General features: G+C 40.2%; 1 protein-coding gene across 8 annotated transcripts in view; it reads left to right on the top strand.

Annotated features, from left to right (window-relative positions):
- Window positions 1-8996, top strand: part of LOC121890991 (synapsin-3-like) — a 117492-nt gene that overhangs the window by 72329 nt on the left and 36167 nt on the right. The gene's annotated exons all lie outside the window — the stretch shown is intronic.

Raw genomic sequence — 8996 nt, 5'->3', positions numbered from 1 at the left:
TACTCATCTTATCTCTACCCATCAGATTTATCTTGAGACCATTAGGATGGGGCCAGATAGATCGATAGATAGATAGATAGATAGATAGATAGATAGATAGATAGATTAGTTAAAAAAGCCTTTTCTTTTTGTTCACATCTTACCGAGGAGTCTCAGTTAGTCATCCTGCCCACCCTCTAACGCCCCCTTAATTAGTAATACTTACAGTCAATACGTGCAGCCAGACTCCTTCAGTCTGCAGCACCAATCAGTGGCAACCAGAAGATTGCTTACTCTCTGTGAGAAACTGTGAGAAACAATAGCCGTGAAGACAAATGAAGGTCCTGGTTCTCTTTCAGATATACGTAGGGTCTTCATCGTGGATGACCCTATATCTAATGTAAAGACAATTACCACTACCTGTGCCTGAGCTTGCAGGCAGCGTTCACAGCCTCATTTAGATTTTATTCTGAAATGGATTGATTCAAGTTACTTGCAGGGCACGATCAGTCTACTTAGTCAAGTAAACTCTCTTTTCTCCTCTTTCGGACTATGTTCATGGACCTGAGTGGTGCTGCGTTATCGCTGCAGAGGCTTATCTGCAGAGACTGAGGGAGCTATGTAAAGGGCTGACGCTACTAACAGTTACATAACCAAGCCAGAAATAATCAGGTTGAGGAATTATGACCCTTAATTTGTCTTCATTAACAGTTATCTCCGTTTAGAGTACCTGCATGGTCAGCTAAAGACTTTATTTTGCATGGAATTGATAAGCATGTTCTGTAATATTGCTCAAATTTTCAAACTTCTGTTTTAAAAGTGAAAGGATTCAGTTCAAAGTAACAGCTGGGAATTCAGACTGCTTTTCTCATGAATTTGATGTTAGTGCGTCTGGCAAATTAGGTACTTGGTCGGCCACTTGAAGACTGTTTTTAGAAAGATAAACTTCAGGTAATAATGAAACAAACAGGATATGTTGCTGTATACATGTTGCACATGGAAAATGTCTTGAATGCTTTCACAGTTTCCATTCACCCTTGACCCATGAGTCAGAGTCACATCAAGAATTCATCATTTGCTATGTGTTAGTACTTTCACTATAACCACGATAACAAGCCATTGTTTATTCAGCGGTGCATTCAGGTGCTGTACATCAAAATACAGATAAGTACAACATCTGTGGAAAATCAACATCATCATCATCATCCTGAAAGTCATGTTTAATCAGGGGTACGGTCTCGCCTGAAGGTCCAGAGCAGGTTGGATGGCTGTAACAGCTCCAACAGACGTTAAGCGGAAATGCGTCAGCTGCTTGGCTGTCGTTAACCATTGATAATGCCCAGTCAGATATTATTTCAGCCTCCAAACTAAAGTCTGAACCAACAGATATGCAACATTCCTCAGTTAGACAGTGGAGCAGCATGCGTGACAGGTGGATTTTAATTTGTGATGAAGACAGGAAGGTTCAGATTCATGGGAGGTCAGAGGAAGGCTGATGAGAGAACTGATTCACTCAGTCAGTATTACATATGACTTCACTCATACATAAAGAGGCAAAACAGCCCTGCATTCCTCACACACAGTATATCCACAAAGATAACAACATAAATCTGGCAGAAAGAAGGAAGCAGACCTAATAAGGGAATACATTATTGCATCAACTGCTTTAAAGGAAAGTTCACCCTTTAAAGGAATAGATCAACATTTTTCGAAATAAGCTTATTTGCTGAGTTAGATGGGAAGACTGATACGATTAATGATGAAGCTAGAGCTGGGATATGGTTAGCTTAGCTTAGCATAAGGAGTGGAAACTGACTTTGTCCATAGGTACAAAAAAATCCACCTGTCAGCACCTCTAAAGCTCACTAATTAACACGTTACATCTCGAGTTGCATGCTGAATCCATTTCTTGGCCTGGCCAAGAAAATGAGATAGCAGTGCTGGCAGGTGGAAAACCTTTTTTACCTTTGGTCTTTATACTAGCTAAGCTAACCATCTCCTGGATTGATTTTTAGCATGCAGACATGAGAATGGTATTAATCTCATCTAACTCTGTTCAAGAAAGCAAAGAAGCATATTTCCCAAGACGTCAAACGATTCCTTTAACACAAATGAACAGATTTTAGTGACAGTGTGGCTCCACTAATGTGTTTGATGTGACATCTGTCTTCCAGTCAATAACTGACCAAATGTAAAACATGTGATGTCACGCCCACATGTCAGGTACTGCCAGACTAAATACTAGGAGCAAATGCGCAGCAATAAATTATTTCAGTGGAACACTTGACATCAAAAATAGCATTTAATGTGGTTAAAGCAGCCTGCACTAATCTATGAATTAATATGGTTGATTCTTACTGTGTCGTCCACTCTTACAGTGTTGTCCACAGCTGTGTAATGCCGTATGAAAAGCTTCTTCTTCAGTTCGTTAAATTCCTGTAACATCTAACAGCAGTAGGGGAGATATGTTGATAAATCTGCAGCCTCTGTTCACTTTGTTTACCTCGATTAAATCACATGCAAATGACACCAGGCTACTAGTAAAAAACCACACATACCTCTGCACACTTTCGTCTGGTCATAACTTAGTGTTCTGCCGGTTTATGTTGGAGACATTAGCATACTGGAGCTCATTAATCCTGTGCATCAGTACTCTCTTCATTTCCAATGTTTCATGTTTGATTGAAATCATTGTGGTGCAAGTGTTATTGTGTCAGAACATGGATAGATCCGATCATATAAACAACTTCACCAAACAATTTTTTTCTCTCTTATTTCTGTTGTCATGGTACTAATCGTTAAAAAAAAGCAACACGTTGAGGTGTTGTGTGTTCATGTCATGCCACTCTGCACTTTCCAGGTACCAATATGATTTCCATTCGTTGAACTACTATTGTCATACTTCACTGTGATCAACTCAACTGTTTCAGAGCTATCAGACCAGTGCTGTGATTGGCTGAGAGTATATTTATTAATCACCACACCCTCCAATTTATATTCCACTTCATCCAGCTTTTTTGCACTTTGTGCTGCTGCACATACATGAACCACTTTTGGAGACATTCACACCTACCACTTGCCATTTGCGTGATTAAAATAGGTCCCCAGATGGGGATATCAGTTGTACAGATTCGAAGCACAATGGTTTCTTTCAGGAGCTTCCATTTTTCACTGATGCTCAACTATCATACAGGGAGAAATCCATCATGCCATAGACCAATTTGTACACCCACAAAAGCAGAAAATAGGCCAGAAGGCAACAGGGCCACATATCATTTTGACTTTTACAGTGCTTTTCTTTGTTCTGTGCTTTGTTTTTCTGCCATGCGTTTCATGTTTTTGGATTCTGTATCGCTTCATTTTGTTGTGTGATTGATTGTTGACTCATTAAATGTTTAGGCCTTCTAGAGTCCTCAGTAGACTTTCATGTGATAAAGAGCTATAAATGGACTTGAACTTACACCACTCTCCTCTCACCATTCAGTCTGTTTATACTCTCTCTAATCTGCACAGAAAGCACCAAGTTCAACCTCGTTCTCTGGTTTCTGTCAACAGGCCTTCTTGAAAATGTAGGAAGTCACAAACTGAAATAGAGCTTTACGAGGCAGATTGATGGAAAGAAGAAATAATTTATTGTGTAACAGTATACAGTATGAAGGAGTATTTTTCTTTAAGAATGAACAGTTGAATAGGGAGAGCTGCTCACCATATGTGTGTGGGATCACTGTGTCTTCTTGGCATGCAGCTGTCCTCACAGGATAAGATAGATGAAGTCCTCCTCTCTATTTTTCAGCTCAGCAAGAAGATCACTACATTTGAATATCTTTGCAATACTAGTGAAATCTTTGGCCAGTTATGTGCAAAACTGGATGCTCTACTTTAACTTCACTGTCAGAAATGGGACAACATAAAACGGAAGAGTCTCCAGAATATTCTGGTTATGTGTGTCTGTCACAGCTTGTCACTATGACTTGATCCACGCAACTGAAAAAACTGAGGACCCTCTGGAAATGATGTTTCCTAACTAGGCCACCACTTTGTAAGCATAATGCAGAGCAAAGTACATTTCATCTGAAAAAAGTCCAATTATAGAAAAAGGCCTGTTTTGAGGCTGGCCGGCCGCCGGGGGAGCAGACGACAGCATTGTGTACTGGAGGTCTTTAAGGCCTGCGTACTTCTGGGTTGACAAAAGAGAACAGAGCAGTGACTCAGAGGAAATACCTTTCATCCAACTGACAAGCCGCTAAAGAGACACAGGAAGAGGCGAAACTTGAAAAGATAGCACCGCCGGGAGCGACGGTCACCGAGGGAAAGCGTCCAGCCCTGACTCACTCGGCCCTGTTGCTCGGCCCACATGCCATTCTAGTTAAGTGGGACAGACAGGACGACCCCTGCTCTGCAGCGCTGTGCTGCAAGGAGACGGGTAGTGGAAGTCATGTCACAGGAGGAAAACAGTAATTGGATGTTTCCTAGTTGCAAAGAGTTGTGACCTCACTTCTAGGGTCGTAAGGAGGATTTGGGATCTTGTGGTTTAGCATTGGATCTCTCTCCAGCTTCTTGGGTGGCTGCATCATCAGAGAGGAAACACCTGTCTGGAATACCGACTACCACTACTAATGGCCAACAAAGTGCTTTTGAATGTGGTTATTGGTAGGATGGTGATATCACATAATATGATTTTCCCAGATCGTGTTTTAGTACTTTATCACGATAATCAGAGTATGTGCAATAAAATATTCCATTCTGGGATATTTACAAATGTTAAAGTAAAAGCACAATTTCTCGCCCTCTTTTGTGTGTTAGGTTATTTTTGGAGTTGTGTTTCTGGCCACCCAAAAGTGTAAGTCCAATATTAAATGTCCTTTTAGCTCTGTTTTGGCCCAACTCGCTGGTATTATTTGGCTGTTTAGCTGCCAAATGCTCCACTATGTTCACCACCTCTTTACTAACTTTGTCTGTCTGGTGTTTGGTGCTGGACAAGTATACTGTAATTTTTCCATTTTGGTCTATTCTGTAAGCATATCATCCATTGCATGTCTGTCCATCCTGGAAGAGGGATCCCTCCTCTGTTGCTCTTCTTGAGGTTTTTTGGGGGAAGCGTTTCCTTATTCAAATCGAGGTTCTAAGGATAGAGGATGTTGTATGCTGTATGTCGTACAAATGTATGCTGTATAAATTGCAAAGAAAAATTTACTTGATAGGTAGTATACACTGGGTTTATCAGAAATGCCTGAAGCTGCAGGAAATTAGGTTAATTAGATCTAGAAGAGTGGAGCAAAACAGTAAGTTGGTGGCAGTAAAATCTTAAAAAATTGCTGAAAGACGCAAAAACACTCCATAGACCTGAAAGGAAAAGCTGTTGGGTGACAATTGGCTGTGATTTGGTCGCTATGAGCAACGTTTTTGACATTACATGTAGTCATATAAGGACCTTTCACACCTACCTCATTTGGTCCGGACTTTCAGACTTTTCATTTTGATCCGAACCAAAATTACAGGTGTGAAACCTCTCCCCGACCACGGTCCGCACCAGACAGCCAAACATCAGTCTGACGAAAAGAGGTGGTCTGAATCAAACTGAACAATGGTTTGGTTCATTTCTAGTGTGAAAACATTTTTTGGATGGTTTGAACTTTCGGACCAATTACAGGTAGTTCCGGCAGGCTATCGTCAGAACCAGAGAAAGGAAAAAGCCGTGGTAGCACATGGGGAGAGGAGGAGACCAAGTTTTTAATTGAAATATGGCCTGACGAAGTTATGAAAATAAACTGGAAAAAACTCATTAAAATGCCAACACTTTTCAAAGTATTTTCAGAGAGGATGAGAGAGAGAAGATATGAGAGGACAGGACAGCAATGCCACCTGAAGATAAAGTAAGTCATAATACTGTTATAGTGGCAATGAAATGAATCTGTTCATTTATTTTTTCAATTAATTTTAATTAACTAGTTAAAATGGATAGAAGGCTAACTGCCGAACTGTCAACACACTGACAACAGACGCACGCCATTCTACAAACCAATCAATGTCAAGTATAGGGGGACGCAGCCCACGAAGGTGATGATGACCTGACATACGTATATCATGTAAAGTTCTTAAGTGCGCTCACATAATTGCAATGTGAAATCAAAACTAACCAGATCAAATGTATACAATGTACCAAAAACTTGAACCTTGGTTCAGACTTTGGTTCGTACTTTCAGGTGTGAGAAGGCCTCACATCTGTTGTTATTATAAAATATGTGCTACTTTAATACCATTTTGCATTTTTTTAGGTTCAAAGATTAATTACTAAGAAACAAAAGATGGGCTCCTTTATCGGGTATATTTTGTTGTCATGTCTTTACATAGTTAGGAATGTATAGCCTATGCTAGCCTCAGTGCTATTATTTGGTGCTCTCTACAAACTGCTTAACTGCTCAGAAAATGTTTCATTCCACTCCATTTCACCCAATAATTTAAAGTTGACCACACAAAGAGTGGTCAATTCGACCCTGCTTGGCCAGCACATCAGTGGACCAGTTGGAGGAAGGAGGAGACAGAATGAATATAAATGAAAATAATTACTATAGGAAAGCAGCATAAAAGCCTGGTTAAGACAGAATGGACACAAGTGCTGTCAGAATTAATTTGGTTGGGAGCTATGTGACATTAGTTATCCTTTGATATCTTTGTAGCTTTTATCTGAACAATGCAGGCTGAATAGTTGGAAATGAGCTCAAAGCACAGTATCTGAGAGCTGTCAGTGCAGTGACATATTGATTGTTTGGGTGGCTTCCGCGTCCCCACCCTCTCAGTTGAATAGGAAGTGATATCAAGGCCTGGTCTGTCCACTCCACTGAACATTTCAACAGATGCTCACTGTTTTTCAACTCCAGCACGTCTGTCATCTGATGTGGAGTTAAGACATCAGAGAAGGAAACACAAACATGGCCCTGACCCATGATCCCGCTCACAATGGGACTCCCCCTGCAATAAAATATGATGAACGGTCAGTAACTTCCTACTCAGGCAGGCCAAATGCAACCACAGCGCTTGCTGCACAGACGCAGGGTCCCCTGCTGTACTCTACTGTACATATTTGGTGTGTGTGCGGTCAGGAAACCCCACAAAATGACTATGTTGCATTACAGCATGAGACAATGAGACACCAGGCCTAACCATAAACACGGGCATATGACAGCATGGAAATAGCTTTGAGGAATTCCTTAAGGTTGAGGGAATGCCTAAACAAGGTCTGATGCTGAGCACAGTGAAAAAAAGGGTTTTGTAAGGTTTTATAGTGGTATATATATATATAACGCTGAAACTAGGTCATCATAGCAATGATCTGTTAGATTTCCATGTGAATAAACTTTTGAAAAATATAAAATATTTTTAAAATAATTATAATAATTGTAATTATAGAATAAATCTATTTTTGACAATTACACCCATTCTTCGGAAAGGCAGAATTAACAATGTGGAAAGGTTTCTGTTCTTGACTCACCAGTAAGTGGTATCAGGTGTCCAATCATATCATAAAATCCACTACTTTTATATATTAGCAGTGGGTCAAAGGATTATGTGTAATATGACAGTTGTTGCTCTTAGTGATGAACCCACAAAGAATGAGCATCCAACTCTGCAGTTTCCCTTAACTCTATGGAACCTGGTAGCATGGTTTGGGTCATTGTTATGGATTTAAGTCCACAACTACTGCCAAGTGCCAAACAGCAGAAGTTAGTGACTAGCTTGCCAACATATTGGAGCATTTAGCAGCTAAATAGGCATCAGAAGTTGGTGGAGACCAAAACAGAGCTAAAAGAAGAGTAAATATTGGACTCATATTCACCAGGTGTTCGGAAACACGACTCCAAATAAATGCAAATGTTGCTCTGTGTCTGGTGGATGGGTAACTAAGCAACTGCTAACACGTTTGCCATATCAAGTTGAATATTATGACTAATAACTATGAATATTTCAGTGTTGTGTTTGCAGCATTTTCTGCTGTCCCTAAGTGGTTGAAAAAAATATACTAATACTACTGATAACAGGGTTTTCCCTGGATTTTTTTTGAGACAAAGGTGGCAAAGGCTTCAAAGGACATGCATGGTGTGACGTATACAGTTTGAGTGCACACTTTTAGAGTGTTGTGCACTGGTGAAAGTGACAAAGTGAAATAAATCATGATTTGACAGAAGGTGTCCATATCGATTTAAATTTTACACCAAGGTGGAACAGAAAGATGAAAAATAAAGGCTGTGACAAATGATGGTGTTTATTTTGTAGGTCTGGGACGTTATGCTTATCTCCTGATTCAATGCTATCATCATACTTGGGTGCCAATTCGACTCAGAATCAATTCTCAATTCAATACCGATTCTCGACTGAATGAATAGAAAAATGGGTGCTATTTTCAGTCTCTTGCTTCAGTATACTGGGTGTCAAACCATTCACTGGTGTCCTTAGTCCACTGAAATACAATATGAAATTGAACTGGCAGATAAGATAAATTATTGAATTAATTCATTTGAAAGCATCTCACAGTCTCCTGTCTGTATGCGAATAACAAAATGAGGGGGAGGTGGAGTGCTCCACTGTGTTATTATTAACGTCATGTCTCCAGCAGTGGAGAGCAGCCTCTCTGCTGCACTGTTAGCTCCGGGGAAAGACATTGCTGTCCAACACGGTGAGCAAGCTCAGGGTTTTTGAAGTGAAACAGACTGGGCACAGAGTTATTTTCTTTGCAACAGAGTTGGTTTACGTTGTTTAATGCTGCAGTGTGTGTTGGTCAGCCGGTCTTGTTTGTTTCTGCTGGAGTTCACTACTCCCCTCCGCTAACATTAGTCTCTGAGTGACGGCGTAGAGAGTTCACAATATACTTATATATTTGTCAACAATATATACAATATATATTTGTCTCGCAAAGGTAGTTATTTAGTCATTAAATCAAAAAATGCTTACAACAGCTGCATTTTTTTGAAACTGAACAACAAGGTAAAGCTAGCGTGTGCACGCTGTAGACGGTCTGGATG

Source organism: Thunnus maccoyii, chromosome 23 (assembly GCF_910596095.1).
Source record: "Thunnus maccoyii chromosome 23, fThuMac1.1, whole genome shotgun sequence".
Lineage (NCBI taxonomy): Eukaryota > Metazoa > Chordata > Actinopteri > Scombriformes > Scombridae > Thunnus > Thunnus maccoyii.
Note: the sequence above shows the minus strand (reverse complement) of the source record. Positions and strands in the feature narration are given on the sequence as shown.